The following is a 15,871-nucleotide window of genomic DNA, read 5'->3' as shown; positions in this document are numbered from 1 at the left end:
TGCCATCCGTGATATTTGGATTTATCTTGTAATGCCTGATGCAATGATGCAAATGAAATCTGTCACCTGGGTGTTGCAGCCCGGGAAAAATCCTGTCACACTGTCATGTCACCTTATCATGGGGAAAATATTATTACTTAGTGAGTTCCTATTTACCTTTGGTGATGCTGGAACACCGAATAAATCTACCCACAGGAGGAAGGCTCACGTCGCAGCGCCATTTCTCTCAACGTTCTCCTGAAATGTAGCAGACGTTTTGGAGATTCGTGTCACATTTGTAAAGCGCCGACTTGGAAACATAGCATGTGTTGCACAGAAAGGCCAAGCCGTGATGAATTAGCGAGACATTCTGCACTCTAACGTCTGTTTTCACATAAACCTCTTATGAGGACGAGACGTCTGATCTGATTTAACGTCAGGATGCATTTCAATCAATAAAACTCTGCCGCTTGGTTATACCTCTTCCTGGAGGCCATTTTCTTACATACCTATCGCTTCCTGCCTTTTTATCTTTATTCTGTGAAACCCCTCAATAGCTAAAGCTAGTCATTACTATCCCACAGCGTGGCTGATGTGTCCAATCAGGAGTGAGGTCACTTTTTCTAATGCTGACTTCCAGCTCCAACATAAAAGGCAGCTTTATATTAGGCTTTATATAGGTACATTATGGTTTCTATAGTAGCGTTACTATAGTAGCGTTACCCTCATTCACAGGGACGTCCATGGAAAATGCTCCACTTAAATGAAGTCTAAGACAAAAGAAATAAACAAACACAAACAAACAAACAAACAGAATTGTTGATATGGTGAAGATTCTCTTCTCTTCTCCTCTCTTTCTTGCTTGTTTGATTCTCTTCCCTTTCTTGCTTGTTTGATTCTCTTCACATTAATGAGCAGAAGCTACAGTTCTGGGGTAATAAGTGTTGTACAGCAGTCAGACTCTTGCAAATTGCCTCCTTTTATATTCATGGAGGGCAAGAAAAAAACAGCAGGAGGCCAGGCTACAAATTACTCCCGGCGTTTTCATTCCCATCCCGCACGTCTGACTTTAACCCTGAGCCGAACGGGCCGCTTCTTCACTGCCGCAAAGCCATTTTTTGCTCCGGAGTGTAATTTTGTGCGTAATGATTCGCAGCACAGAAAAAATGGTGGAGCAGCTTTAGAGGATGCAGAAAGCGCTGAATCAGGACTGCCAGGGTTACTCACACCACCTGGCATGACTGACAGACTCTAAGCACTTGATGGATGTAGCAGTGGATGAATATGGACACCATCCTGAACAGCTTTTCACAAACAAACAAGCTTGACAATTCTCCCAAATCCGTTCGAGATTATTTAGGAGCTGAATGCCTTTTCCGGAAAATTCCTCCAGTTGAAGACAGCAGAATTTAAGATGCCTTGTTTTACTGAAGTCATGCTCACATTTGATATAAGCCTGTGATCTGCAGCTGCATGACTGTTTTTAATTAATCAATACTCCACAACTGGACTGGAAGATATCGGGTTTGACTTGTACTGTTTTGACAACCAAAAAAAACAAAACAGATCCAGAAATCACCTAGGCAACAGTTGTGCAGCGATTGCAGTGGTGGGAAGGGAAGACGATTACCCGGCCCTTGTCAAGGCCCCTCACATCAAGTGCACACAATGACGCTCTAATTACCAACACGGAGAGGCGGAGATTCTGATTTCAACCACCTTGGGGCAGCGGCAGCCAAGAAGGGCCATTTATTTAGAGCACTGCTTCACTGGTCATGACCGGGTTCCAGTACATAAGATAGATAGATAGATAGAGAGAGAGAGAGAGAGAGAGAGAGAGAGAGAGAGAGAGAGAGAGAGAGAGAGAGAGAGAGAGAGGAAAAATGTATGAAGAGAAAATAAGTGAATGGGAGAATGATTGCGGCTAATTACTTAAGCACAGTGAGGCTGGATTCTGGGTTCTGATTGGTCAGCAGGCTTTGATTCAGTTCTTATAAGTGCTGAAAATCACAGTAGCAACAGCTAACACATTCAGTATGGTAACAGTAAGTCCTCTTCATCACACTTCATCACTTCATCATTCATTATTTTCCAATAATGGCATGGCACACGGTTTATGAGCTGAAGAAAAATTCTTTGTTTTTGTAATATTTAAACTAGTACAGTACATCAACCCTTAAACCTTTGTCTAAAATTCATCTCACACCGCGTTCATTCATCCAAACCCCAAATGAAGCTCAGGAAGGGTCGGAACTTCTCCGGGTAATAAAAGGACAGGAGGTCAGACTACATCTCATCAAGTAGATGACAATAATTGTGTCCACGCTGACCTCGCAGCCCACTGGGATGTGTTTCAATTAGCGCTCGGTTAACGAACCTTGACGGCGCGAACGAGCAGCGACGATCCCACACCAGATCACACACTGCCAGGATTATTAAGTGTTATTATATCAACAGCCATGGTTCAGGGGTCATGTTATTGTTTCATTACGAGGAAAATGTGATGGTGACACACACACACACACACACACACACACACACACACACACAGCAGTGATAACGGTCTGATTCAGTGTGTTGATTAAAGCATTCATCATTTCTTCAGATATTTCAAGCACTAATTTAATTTAATTTCTAAATGATTAAAAAAAAGCAATATATTTCACTTTCACAGTTTGTTTAAATAAAATAAAAATTCCATTTCTAAGCTCTGTAGTGTTGGTTGCATCCGTCACACCGTTAATGCAAACGTTGCATGTCGACAGCTTTGAGCCCCCAACGCTTGACATCAGCTCAATTAGCACTGGGTTCTGCACTGTTTATTCCACGGTGCTGTGGAATTCTCCGTTCTCATTGGTCAGATAGTTGGTCAGCTCTGACACTTCAGCTGCAAATCACAGGGTTACATATTTATAAGCTTGTTTCTATAGCAACGACTCCTTTACACAATCCAGAGGTGGTTCCTGTGGTGTCATTAAGCAGCCATTAATCTCCTTGAGTTATCCTGCCTCCATTACACGATACCTGTATATATATTTCTGATGATCACATGTACAACCACGGCGCTTTAGCGATGGCCAGATCTATGATCAGATCTTTTAAAGACTGTGGATTTATTTCCACTGGGATTTTAAACCCAATGAAAAATTCAGGCTGAAAGCTAGTGTGTTAGATTGTGTGTCACACGAAATTCTTTGCCTTTTCAGCAAATTCCTGTCATTTCTTGATATGAAAAAATTAAATACTTATGAGAATTATTCAGACAGTGAATAAAATGTTATAATAAATCATGTAGAAAAAAACTGATTTAAATAACAGGAATACAGAGAACCTGAGCCTCCGACTGAGCCATACATCCAGGAATATAGTCCTTTTGGCTACGATAGAATGAAGACAAACTGCAGAAATAAACTCACATATTATTGTGTTTCACAGCAGTAATAAGAAAGTTGGTTTAATAGGGCATTGTATAGCCAGCAGGCCTGAGGCTAGGCGCAAGCTGTCACACACTGGGCACAGAAAAGCAGGAGAAAACCTCAGCTACTGAGGCAATTACATAACCAGTTAAGAACACTGAAGCATGCAAACTTAATGAGAAATGTTACAAGCCTGAATCCAGAATTATTCTAAATCAGGTATAGAGGTGATGCCATTAATAAAAGAGCTTGTTAAACTAGGCTGATTTCTCCTGATATCTTTTGTTTAGCATCTCTCTCACTGCTGGACAATCCAGCTGGCCTGGAACTGGAAATTTATTCTCATCAGTGCTACAAGCGAAGTGAAGACTGCTGGAACTCCAGGTCGCTGTAGAGAGAGCTCGAACGTCCCAGCTCGAACAGCTTTCAGTATGTGAGATCGGCCTCAGAGCTCCTAGAACCAAATAGAACAACGTCAGACACGACACATCCTGGAGTTAGTAGAAAATTGTCTTTTGTCAAACTGCTTCCTCTTTAATTGATGAAAAGAAAACGGTGGGGACCAGCACACTGTAATTTCCTTGTTTTCCCATCATGGCATGACAACACACACACACACACACACACACACACACACACACACACACACACACACACACACACACACACACACACACACACACACACACACACACACACACACACACACAACACACAACACACACACGCATCTCTGATGATGATGATGAGCGAGAGAGATAGAAACAGTCAGAGAGAGAGAGGGATAAACAAATAAACACAAAAAGCCAGACGTAAAGAGACAAATGGAGAGAAAGACAAAAATAGACAGGTAAAGAGAGAAAGCTAGATTGAGAGAGACAGATAAACAGAGAGGCATACAGACAGACAGACAGACAGACAGAGAGGCAGATAGATACGCAGAGAGATGGAGAGATATCAAGAGAAATTAAAACAAAGAGACAGACAAAATGGAGGGATAAAGAGAGACTGCATGCGGAGGTAGAGAGGCAGATGGAGAAAGTGACAGAGAGAGCAACAGAAATAGACTGATACAAAGAGAGGCAGACAGAGACTGAAACAAATAGAGAGAGAAACAAAGAGTTAGAGAGAGAGAGACTGAGAAAGAGATTGAGATAAAGAGGGAAAACAGAGACTGAGAGAGAGAGAGAGAGAGAGAGAGAGAGATGAATAGCTCAGACTTAGACAGACAGATAGAGATAATTAACCAGAGTGTCACAAACTGATAAAGACAGACAGAGAGACAGACAGATACACAGAACCCCATTGAGACGAAGAAGCAGACAGATAGACCATATGCCGGCGAAAGGGAATCTCTTAATATTCTCATCATCTTGTCACTTCTGATCTCCTCCTTGTCGATGTGATGATGTTTTGGCAGCAGCGTAACTAAATATAACCACGCAAATAATAAAGCCCTGCTGCACTGAACTCAACAACTCAACTGAACACAACCGGATTGAACGGAGACGTGAGGCGAGGCGAGGCGAGGCGAGTCGTGAGATAACGTGAGAAACAAAAGTGAAGGAGGACTGTGGAGACGGCGATAACCGGGGAAACACACACACACACACACACACACTCACTCACACAACACACACAGGCGCATTAGAAAAAGAGACAAGAAACTCCAGGATTGATTCGAGCTAAACAGGTTCACAGTAAATCCTATAAGTGTGTGTTTGTGTGTGTGTGTGAGAGAGATAGTGTGTGTGTTGTATCTCAGTATACAGCTATTCCTTCCCTCATCCTGTCTCTCTAAACTCATCCGGATCATCCGTGCTTTACAGAACAGCCGTTGATTTCTCATTACCTGTTCACACAGAAAGAATTACGCACATTATTATTGATTGATGGTTAAAGAGAAGCAGCTTGTTATTTGATGTGGGTGTGAAAGTGAGAACGTCTCCGTGTACGGACGCTCCGTTAATGTCACACTTGATTAAACGGGGCATTTCGTCAACGTCAACCAGCTCCGGCATAAATTGGCTTTTCTTTAATGAACAAAGCAGACACAAATCCGCAGCATTGCTGATAAGAAATGAGGGATTGTTATCGAGTGTGTGTGTATGTGTGTGTTTGTGTAAAAAGACAAGTTTATAGCAGAACATTTCAGCAACTTGGAAACTGTTTCAATTCTCTGCCTGGTTTAAATGTTTTTTAAAGGAAAAATGACAACACAAGGAGGAGTTAAGAGTGAAGGACTAAAGCACCGCTGCATTACTCTTATACAGATTTGTATTGCAGATGATCTATAATGTAAAACATGCAGTTAACAAAAATAAATAAATAAAGGATCACATACTTACGATGCATTGACTTTTTCAGCGAAGTAAAGTGTTTTTTCTGTGGAAGGAGTCTCCAGTGTCAGAGGTGTAACAGGCAGTACATTTGCCCCACTTAAAGAAGCACACATAGGAAACTTGACCATGACTAAGGAGACTGTTTGTCAGCCTTAATAACAATGTGAATTCATTACACACTCTAAATGTAGCTAATTGCTTCAGCGGTCTTTGAAATAGGCTTCACTTTACAGTGGTGCCACATGGAAAGGCTCTGAATTAATATACCATTTAATCTCTAGGCTCTAAACCTGCCAGAGAAAGAGGCCAAGAGGAGACACAGGGCTAGATTAACACGAACACGTCCTAACAAGATTCCTTTAAATGGATTGTTTGGAAGAGCCCTGCTGCGAGGCCCATTTTTCAGCATGAGAAAGAGATGGAGGTGATTCACCAGCAAACAGCATTCATTAGAGAAAAGAGCGCAGTGAACCGAAGTGTAAAATGCGATGTGTAAAATACTTCAACATTCACACAAAATGCGCTGATTGTTACACAAAATGCAATCGTTGTTGCACAAAATGCATTCAAAGTCAATGCTCTCTTTCGTACTAAATGCTCTTACATCTACTTTAAACAAACTGATCACACATTCACAACAAATTCTCTCACATTCAAACAAAACATCGTCACTAGTACACAAAATACACTTTTATTTACAGAGAACAAATTTTTCACATTAACACAAAGTGCTCTTTTTTGTGTGTTTTTTTTAGTTGTATGTATGAAACCTAAATAAATGTGCTTTTATTCAAATAACATAAAAAAAACAAACATTCTGACGGTGTTTGTTGGGATTGTGTGTGTGTGTGTGTGTGTGTGTGTGTGTGTGTGTGTGTGTGTGTGTGTGTGTTTATTGTCAAACTAGTTTCCACAAAACTATTTGTTAGGCTCCAGGAGCAGCTCTTTAATTCCATTAAGAGGCCACCATCAGCTCAGAGAGCTGTTCCATTATGATGTCGCATGAAATTTACAGCAATGCTCAATCACACACACGCACGCATGCACACACACACACGCACACACGCACACACGCACACACACACACACACACACACACACACACACACACACACACACACACACACACACACACACACACACACACACACACACACTAGCTCACTTAAAGGGTCTTTAATATATTTAATATAGTCACAACGATTTACAGTGGCATCCTGTAAATATGATCATTACTTACTCACATCTTTTTGCTTGTTTTGAATCTCTGTCCTCCTCACACGTTTATCCTAAAGCTCTGATGTCTGACACTTCTGGAGTAACCTGTAATGATATCTTCATAAGCAGAGGAAAGAAATATCTTCCAAGACCAAGAGGACTATGAACCATTGGAACACAGAAACTGTAAATTCCTCTTTTCTTCCAGTTATGTTAAGCCTCGAGATCTGCAGGTATGTTTTTATAGTCAAAATATATCAGTATTAGCTCTCACTTGTTTATGACAATTTACCACAGTTCTATATTCTGATTGGTCAGAAGGTCTGAAATAGTCAAATCGCAGGTTTATCATTATTGTTTCTATAGTAACAGCTTACTCACAAGGATCAAATAATCTAGGCTCAAACAATGTGGAGTTCAATTACTTTTCTCAGTAAATTTGAGTTTGTGCAGGTAAGTCGATTCAGAGTCGACTCACTTTCTCCCTGTTGTTCAGAACCTACATGTGGATCGATTCCGAGTCGAATCACTTTCTTGCTAGAGTTCTCTTCCTTCAGGTGAGTCTATTAAGAATCAAATTACTTTCACACTAGAGCTCACTTTGTGTAGGTGAGCATGAATCACGTTTTTTAATAGTGTCCACTTCCTGTAGCTGAGTCGATTCAGAGTCGGATAATTATTTTTTTTTTTTTACTGCGGTAGAGTTTACTTAGAAGCGGATTGAGACCACCTCACTCAGATGCTCCTGGACCCGAGCATGACTGCTCTCATAAAACTGCACTGAGTGAAGGAACACACTAGGTGTCAAATCAATCTTTCGCAGGCGTTCAGGATAGAAAACTAAACACAGCTGTGAACTTATTAACATTGTTTGAACAAAAACACTTCATTTCAGATACAGTACTGGACAGATTTCCAAAAAAGGTCTTACCAGAAATAACCAAGACTTTATTGTTTACTGATGAGTCAATTCAACTGTTAAAAAAAGGAGAAACCTTTCTACAGCATAAATGTGTAATATGTACAATTATAGATATATGATTGTATAATATATGTATAATATATACATTTGTAGAACAGGGAAATCTTTCTTCTGCTCGTTCACAGAAAATCTAACACACTTCCCATTAAAATCCTCTGTGAATAATACATGAAACTTTTTATCAAGTTTTATTTCCCCTTGCACTGGATGAGACCTTGTCTCACTGAAAGCCATGACTACAGTATATTTCTCTACTAACTGCATTAAAAATCCTTTATAACTCTAGCAGACTGCAAGTTCACCTCTTAGAGATGATGACCTTCAGAATGTCACTATCCATTCTGAGAGAAATCAGAGAGAGAGCGAGCAAGGTGTAGTTTTACACTTTTCTGGCTGTTTTTGGCAAGGAGAAATACACTTACTCCTGAACACCTCCGTGTCTTCTGCGGCATCTCGTGGGTCACCACAAGGACATGAAACAAAAGGTTGATTTATGACTGCGAAGGTTGATTTATGTGAACAACCTCATGGAGATCGATTTGAGCATACTGTGATGTATGGCTTTTGCTTAAGATTGAGGTATATTTTTTTGGAAAAGAAGAAGCTACAGAAACAAAAGAGGTCAAATTTGTTTTAATTGATTAAGTTATATTTTAATAAAGAAAGTAAGTGGATGAGCTGGAACATCATGAGCTTCGTTACTGAGAATGATTCAGCTGAGAGAGTCGGTAATGGATGTGTACTGATACATAAACAATAACCACTGACAACTACTGTATTCTTCTTCATGATGCCAGTTATCAGGATGGCTTCAGTAATAAAACTGTTTCACTATAATAAAAATTTGCCAACTGTAAAAGGTCCTGTATTTACAGGAAATGACCGTATAGTGATGTGAGTAGATATAAAGTGAGGCTGTAACTGTCTTGATGAATAGCTCTGGGGTTCTGTTTGTCTGGTTTATTTCCTGTTTCCTTAATACAAAGTATCCCCTGTTGACATTCTCACTGTACTGTCCCACAGTTTTATGAGGTCGTGGTTTAATTGCAGCTGACTATTCCACTGCCAGGAGACCAATTTTTAAAAATGTTGTAAGTGTATATGAGAGCACTTCAATTCAGCAAGCACTGAACCCTGCTTATGAGACAAAATAGAAATTTACGGCACCTCACGCTCATTTTATTCTCGTGTACACTGCTCCCTCTTGATCAGATTGTTTATTCTCATGCTCTTGTATAAACATACATACAAACTGAACATCAAAACAGAGCTAGTAAAATTGTCCCATGATGCCTCCTGATTGAATCCAACTAAAAATGTTACTCCTTTAGGTATCAGTAGCATCTCTAGATAAGATCTGAGTGTTGCTTCTGGAATAAAGGTTTAGGAGAAACAAAATCTACTAGAAAAACAATCAGCAGTCAAAACTAGAAGAACCAGGGCTGTCAAGTGTCACACATTGAGAGTGACAGCCACGCATTTGGGTGTTTTGCCACGCTCTCCTGCCACACCGTATTTCTCACACAGAAAAACTTTTTGACTATTTATCATATGTTTAATATGCCGCAGCACCCAAAATGTCTCTGTCCGCACCGCTGTCTCTATGGAACCGGGCAGGAATCAAGCGCGTCTCAGTTCTTAGTCGAGAAAAATCAAAAAAAGAGCTACACAATAGTCAATCAGAAAATAGCACTATCTTGGTACGATTTAACGCAACAACCAATGAAAAAAAAACATTCATTAGAGATGGTATTTTCGATGGTCGGTTTGAACAAAACCTCAACACGAAACAGCTTGTTTCTGGACAGGACACTGTCCTCAATCATGACCCTAAAAACGGCTGGCCTTGAGCCGAACTGTTTAAATGGGTGCAACATTACAAATGATAAAGGAGTCCACCACCAGTCATAATCTCTCTCTCTCTCTCTCTCTCTCTCTCTCTCTCTCTCTCTCTCTCACACACACACACACACACACACACACACACACACACACACACACACACACACACACACACACATAAATTAATGGAAAATAAATAAATACTTTGTATTTGGTAAATCCGGTCAGTGATCCTTACCAAACACAACTCCCCCATTATTGTTTTTTTTTTTTTTTTGGGTGGTTAGAGATGTCAGAACAGACCTGAGAACAGACAGAAGTTTCAGAAATTAGAAAAATAAGTCAGGGCATGTGGAAGGCAGGATTCCGCAACAAATGAAGGAAAACTGGGAGCAGATGATGCAGTAATGAAGATCAGGTAATAGTTGTGTCATGTTCTGGTGGTGGGGACATCTGGCGTTGTGGAGCGAAACTGTCTAGCAACATAAGTAAACAACCAAAACAAACAAATAAATAAGTAAATAAGTAAATGGTCCCATTTCGTCATTGACGTAAAGGTACAGTGATTATCCACTCTCTATCATCATGACAAAATTGGATCTAGAGCATCATTATGAAGATGGCGTAGCTGTGCTTGTGTTTCAGTTGCGGCTCTGCTCTCCCGTGCTGATGGATATCAATTAATGTCACACTAATGCGTCTACTCATCTGTACCCGTGCATTAGATTTAATTACAGATACGGCAACGTGGCCCATTTCATGACCTGCTTTTCCCACAACAAGGGCTGGATTTTAGGGATCTGGAGTACTAAAGCGCACCGCGAGCCAACGCTGAGTTTACCAAAGTAATTTAGATCTTAGATAAAATGGGGTGGATGATACTGCAGGTGGAATCCTCAACATCTGTTTACTCAGGTTTGGCAAACAGTGTCTGAAAGCAAATGTCAAGGCAGAAGATATCAGGTTTACTCAGGTGGCTTAATTGTTTGCTCTTGCTATTTTGTTTTTAAGTTGCTTGAAATTATAAAATCCTGTCTGTTTTTTTTTCACCCAAAAATGATATTTTCATGCCAAGAAGTTTTAATTTGAAAACTTTAGTAGCTTAAAGTTATCACTAAGTAGTTTGTACTTTTTCTAAAGGCTTCACACTTTTCCGATCAGACTTTTTCCCCCACAACAACCTGTGCTAAACATACAGAAAATGAATCAACCTTCTGACCAATCACAATAAATTTTTGCACTGGGTTATAAAAGCTACAGAGGCTTAAATCATTTGCTAAAAAAACAACCATCCATTTCTGAGTTACGCTTTAATCTGAAACGGCTGACACAGCGTCTAATCGAATCACACAGCTGAGCAGTTGAGGGTTAAATGTGTGCTGGAGGCTCCGGCGCCGGCGCGTTGACAGTGCTGAGATTTGAACTCGCATCCCTCCGGTCATTAGCACAGAACCTCAGGCTCGACCACTGCTAATTTTAGACAAGACGTTATTGTCAAAGTTCGTTAAAACAAGCCTGGCAGCTGCTGGAGCTGCTGGCTGGAACAATTGCAGCTTTTTCTATGAGAATCAGTTCTGTGAGTGATCCGAGTAAAAGGAAACAAAAAGATATTGTTTGCTTACAGCTTGGTGACAAATGTGAGCGTTATTGCTAACAATAACAAACAAATAAACTAAAACAAGACTCTGGTAGACTCAAAGCTTCTCTTGTGGTTCAACAAATCACATGTGTTTATGTAAATCAGTTTGCTGAAGGCATCAGAGCCCAAACTAGCTACAAGGCTAGTTTTTACTTTATTTTATCCAATTAAATATTGAACATTTAAAGACAAATACGTGAAGAAGTAAAGGTTTATTCCCTCAGTGGAACTGGGAATTTTGTGTGAGGAACGATCTAATAAACCTGTGAGGCATTTTTATAGTGGGAAAAAGTCGCATTTAGTTTCTGTTGTCACTGACATTATAGCAGCTATAAAACAATCACTCTCACAAAGTGAAAATTGTTACAGTCACATATGGTATGATGCCTGAATATGACATGAACCTGACCTACATTTACCTTTACATTGATAAATATTTGAAGTAAAATATGACTATAAATCTAGATTTTTTTAAACTGTTGCCTGCAGTTTCCTGTTTTTATGCTGCTCTGGATTTGCGCTAAATGACCCTTGTGACCTCAGATTACATCCTTCTGGCTTATGTATCATTACTGTTTTTGTATGTTTATTCCTCACATAACAAAGTGGCTTCTATGTAGAACCAAACTCTTGGAGAATTTCATTTCATTTCAGTGTGTCTGAGTGAGTGTAGAAACCTTGGAGGAACAAAGAGCCTTCTAGAAGCTTTCATTTCAGAATGTACAGCCAGAAGCATCATCTTAACTTTTAGATCTATCGTTCTTCTTGGAGAAAAATATATCAAAGTAGGAATGTATTATTTTATGTATTATGTCTTCTGAGTTCCCCAAGGACCCCAAGAAACCTCAGAACCCTTCACTATTCTTGAGGAATAAAACTGAAATCTTCAGATCCATAATAAACTCTGCCACAGGGTTCCAGCATGTCAGAGAATTCTGAACAGAAATTTTGAACTGAACATCAACATGCTCTGAGATGGTCTGGTTCTCTGAGCAGTTGTTGTCTTAGAGACGGATTAATTCTCACATCTGTCACTTCTTCGTAAATGTAAAGATAAAGAAGTTAAAGTCAGGTGAATGATTTAATCAGGAACATTATCTATTTTAAGCTTTACTTCTCAACAGACATGCACATAAAGCATTAATGTCCTGATGGAGGTGAAAAGATATCTGGACAAGGTTGAGCAACATCAAGTGCTTATAGAAAGGGAGTGTTAGTGTAGAAGAGAAAGAAACAGAAGGAGTGTTTAGGTGTTGACCCCTGAGGTGTTGGCCATGCCGGTCATCTTCACTCCATCTTTACTCCGATCACATACTGCACTCTGATGTCATGCCTGCTGAAGGTCTCTGTGTTTAGATAAAAGCAGGTCCTTCACCTCATCCAGGTCTCTTCAGCAGGTTACTAGTAATGTAGTAGTACTGGGGTTACTAATACAGTAGGTTTGATAGTGTGTGTGTGTGTGTGTGTGTGTGTGTGTGTGTGTGTGTGTGTGTGTGTGTGTGTGTGTGTGTGTGTGTGTGTGTGTGTGTGTGTGTGTGTGTGTGTGTGTGTGTTAATAAGACCATTTCTGGAATTGATGTACCTGATGGACTAGTAAGGGGTGTTCTGGACAGCTGAAAGGCAGACAAAGAAAGGTGGGAAAAAAGAAATGGTTGCAAAGATGAAGAGAGAATGGGATGGATTGAGAGAGGAAGATGACTGGATAATGAAGGAAGGAGAATTACAGAGGTTATCTGGAAGATGAGAGAACCGAAGAAAGGAAGTGGTAAGAGAGTGAATGATGGAGGGAGAGAAAATGAGAAGGATGGATATACAGTGACATGGAGAAAGAGAAGGAAGGAGGAAGAGGAAAAGAACAATGAAGAGAGAGAGATGGAGAGAGAAAGGGTGGATTGTAAATGAAGGGGAGTGAAAGACTAGGAAAAAAGGCCAGGGAGAGTGAATGAAACATGGAGAGAGAGGCAAAGAAAAAAAAAGAGAGGTAGAAAGATAAACAGAAGCAATGAAGGATGGAGGAATTGGAAGACAAACGACAGATGAGAAAAGGGTGGACAGAGACAAAATGTAAAAGTAGGTGAAAATAAGGAGTAGGTGAAGAGAGAAGACGAGAAAGATGGAGGGAGGGACAGAGAAAGAAGGATGGATAGAGAAAACAAGAGAGGGATCAATAATGACAAATGGGTTGATGGAGAAAACAAGAGAATGATGGATAGAGAGGGAAGTCAATAAACTTTGGGTGGATGCCAAAAGTAACACAAGAATTAAAAGATGTGGGAAAGATAAAAAGGGGAGAGAGGAAAAAATATGGAGGGATATAGAAAGGAAAAGGAGCAAAACAGATGGTTAGAAAGTTTGAGATTGAGCGATAGTTGTGGTAAAGAAAGATAAAGACTGAGAGATAATGGATATAAAGAGAGAAAAATAAAGTAAGTCATCGAAAAATCATGTGAGAGGAAAAGAAAGGGAAAGACAAAGATGGAGAGATAGAGAGAGAGAGAGAGGAAATGATGATGAGGAAATAGAAAAAGGAAGAAAAATGATGGAGAGAGCAAAGAGTGAAAGGAGCCATTCTGGAGGTTTAGGGAGAGATATAGCTAGAGATAGAAAAAGGCCGGGGAAGACAAAACATGTACAATAAAATACATGATGGAGAGAAGGATAGAGGGAAAGAAAAGAATGAAAAGGAAAGGACAAAAGGAGAAGAGAAGAGCGAGAGTGAGAAAGAGAAAAGAGGATGTGAGGTGAAAGACAGAAAGAGAAATGATGAAAGTAACATGGATAAAGAAACAAGAGGAGGTAAAGACAGAGAAGGAGAGAAGCAGAGAAATAAAAACAACAGAGAGAAAGGACAGAAGGAAAGTAAAAGATTAAAGGAGACAAGTGATGGAAAAGAGAAATATGGGGAAGGACCAAAAGATAAAGTTGGAGGAGGAAAAAAGATGAAGAAGCAGAAAAGGGAAATGATGATGAAAATGGAGGGGAAGTGAAAAACGAGGAAAGAGGAGAAAAAGAGAAAGATAGAGGAGTGTACTGGTGTGAAGACCTTGAATGTAGTTTATTTGACACCACTCTCGCTAACAAATTTGTTCTAGTTAACTGCGGATTCAAAGTGAACACCTGAAGCAGAACGACTTAAAGGGTCACAAGCGACTGCTTCCAGCAACCGCAGTGCCTGAGAAAATTGATCAAATTTCAAAACAGGACCCATTAAAAACAGCTAGGAAACAAGCTATGCTTTAAATTTCACTTAAATATAATTTGGTGTCTCAACTTGAACATGAACATTTTGTACATTCTTTCATTTTAATATTTAGTCCCAGTGCAGCTTTTGGTTTTGACGCAAAAACAACCTGCTCCCGACATTTTCTTCTTCCACAGTAGCCACCTGTAGGATGCCATCGTTCTTCATTCCATAGCGATAATACATAGTCTAGTTTTAAATAAAGATTAAACGGTTTCCTGAGAGTCAAGTCTACTGTCTCCAGAATATTACAGACAGGTCATCTGTATGCTGATTTTCTTTCCGGCTGTCAGTCAAACCCCAAACTCTTCGTCATCTTGTTTAGGAAAGGCAGTCCTATTATTCCTCATTTGGAGAGGAATAGGGAAGGTAAATAGATCAAAAGTGGCCCAGGCTCCCACGAGCAATCCATCCTTTCTAACTCGTCTTTCTCACCTTGCTTCACTGTGGCATCCGTCTATTGTTTTCGCTCATTTAAATGACTCCTGGCTGTTTGTCAAGTCAAAGCTATTCATTTTGGTCTCATATTGCCAGAACTCGATTGACTTGAATGAAATTGATTCTCTGGCCCTTCTTCTTTTCTCCCTTCCTCATAATTCAAGAGTTTGCTATACATGCAATTGGCCCAGTCGAGATATTTTTAGCTCCCCTCGCTGTTTGAAGCACACAATGACATGGCATTATAAGCATGATCTTTCTGGGAAGTGTTCATCTAGGGTCCAAGTGTTTGCCAGTTTCCTGTTTGACCTCACACACGTACCATGGCAGTGCCTAATAAACATAGTCTAATATTGTAATAGTCTGGATAGACCGGGTGTTGAAGGATGATCCACAATCGTCATAATGTGTCTGGTAGAGTTCTGGAGACTTGACAATATGACCAATGTCTATATCTCCAATTTAGGTGCATCTCTGGGGTTTGATTAGATAGGTCGGATTCTGAGGTGTGTAACATCAAGGTCGAAATGATTAAGGGGCATTATGGTGGTGCAGTACATTGCATTGAATTCTTCGATCCTGAGTTTTGCATGTTCGTTTTGTGTTCATGTGGGTTTTCTCCAGAGTTCTCCAGTTTACCAAAACCATGCCAGTAGATGGATGAGGTCTCTAAATTGCGCCTGGAATTTGAAGTTGTCATGTAAATCTCATCCAAGATTTATTCCCACCTCACATCATGGTAGGCTCCGTATCCACCGAGACCCTGACTAGGAT

The sequence above is a fragment of the Tachysurus fulvidraco genome, chromosome 9, assembly GCF_022655615.1.
Source record: "Tachysurus fulvidraco isolate hzauxx_2018 chromosome 9, HZAU_PFXX_2.0, whole genome shotgun sequence".
NCBI classification, from domain to species: Eukaryota; Metazoa; Chordata; class Actinopteri; order Siluriformes; family Bagridae; genus Tachysurus; species Tachysurus fulvidraco.
The sequence above is the reverse complement of the archived record's forward strand: the minus strand, read 5'-3'. Positions refer to the sequence as shown.